The following is a 1737-nucleotide window of genomic DNA, read 5'->3' as shown; positions in this document are numbered from 1 at the left end:
TAATAAATAATATTATATCTAAGACTATAGAGGTATCTCTATTTTTTGTGAACTATAGTTTCTATCTAAGATTAGAAGTTAAGCTAGCGTAACTAGTACTACTAAACCTATTAGCTATATAAAAACGTAAGTTTTTTAGAGCTAATAATATAGCTAAAAGTACTAGCTATCTAGTCTATTACTTAGTATAAACGCTATATAAATAAGAGACGTAAAAACGTACTATAATTTATAATAGAAAACCTTGTCTATATTAATACGTATAATATAAAGATAAATAGACCTATAAAAAAGAGAGATAATAAGCTTATAGAACTATATAAGGTACTAAAGGTCTATAACTAATTATATATACTAGAACTTCTACTACGTATACAAATTTTTCTAGTATTCTATAACTTACTACTCTCTCTCTAGCACGCTTTCGCGAGCCTTTTAGGTTAATAGGTAATTAATAAAGTAGAGTTACGCTATCTCTATAGAAGAGTTTTTAAAAGAGAGAATAGAATAGAAGAACTTACTAAGAAGTAGAAGTTTAATATAATATTAGACTACTATAATAAGTAACTAGAACTATAGTACCTTATTAAGTAGAAGAACTATACTATAATATAGCAACTAGCGTTAGATCTAAAGAGTTAGAATAATACGTTACTAAGGTTCTATATCTAGTATCTAGGTAAGCTAGGCCTACTATAATAGATAAAAAGGCTATAGACGCTAGTTAGTCTAAATTTTTTATTATTTTATAAGCTATCTAAGACGTATAGTTATTTAGAAAAAGAGTACTATTATAGCACTAACCTATCTACGCAGCTACGTAACCTTAGCTATTTTAGCGCCTTAGCGTAGTAGATATCTTCTCTACGCCTTTACGTCTTTATAGCTTAATATTATACAACTTATTATATATCTTAAATTCTTATTTCTTATTCGCGCTATAATAGTTATTTAGTAACTTAACCTATTTATTAAAGTTAGTAGGTCTAGAGAGCTTAATCTAGTTAGTAACTATACTACTAAGCTTTATAGATACTTTATAGTAAAGAGTAGTAATCTTCTCTATAGCTATCTTCTTAGCGTAGGTAGACTATTTCTTAAAGTTAGATAAGAAGTTAGAAAAGAGGCGTATACCTATAACTAGGTTGTTAAATTTAGTATTAGTCTCTAGCATTTTATTAGTACTAATATAGACTTAGTCTATATTTATAAATAGGTTTAAGACTATAGTATAAAGCTATACGTTTTAGTTATCTAGATTATCTAGAATTATATTAAGGTTATAGTAGTAGCGTTCTATAGTATTACTAGTAAGAAGGTTTATAACGTATAGAAGATAAGATAGGTCTATATTAAAGAAGGCGCTATCTATAGCTAAGACTAAATAAACTTCTATCTTCTAATTCTTATATTTCTATTACCTAGTACTTAGATTACTCTTACTATTAAATTTTAGTAGGTTATTATAATTCTATTAATAGAGGTTATAGAAATTAGTAGGTAGAAAGGCTTAAAGAGTAGTAGCTATAGCTTCTATAATATATGTATGCTACTTTACTATGTGTAGCTATATTTAGAGAGTAGAATATTTAGTAGTAATAGTATTATAGTTAGCTTAAAGCGTCTAGAACTAGTAATTAAAGCTATTCTTAAAGTTTCTAAAGATATTATTAAGAGTATTCTTTATTACTAAGGCTTTCTAGTTAGTATTAGCTTTACTAATTATAACTAGTAGCT

Source organism: Trematosphaeria pertusa (assembly GCF_010094035.1).
Source record: "Trematosphaeria pertusa strain CBS 122368 unplaced genomic scaffold BU26scaffold_40, whole genome shotgun sequence".
Taxonomy (NCBI): domain Eukaryota; kingdom Fungi; phylum Ascomycota; class Dothideomycetes; order Pleosporales; family Trematosphaeriaceae; genus Trematosphaeria; species Trematosphaeria pertusa.
Note: the sequence above shows the minus strand (reverse complement) of the source record.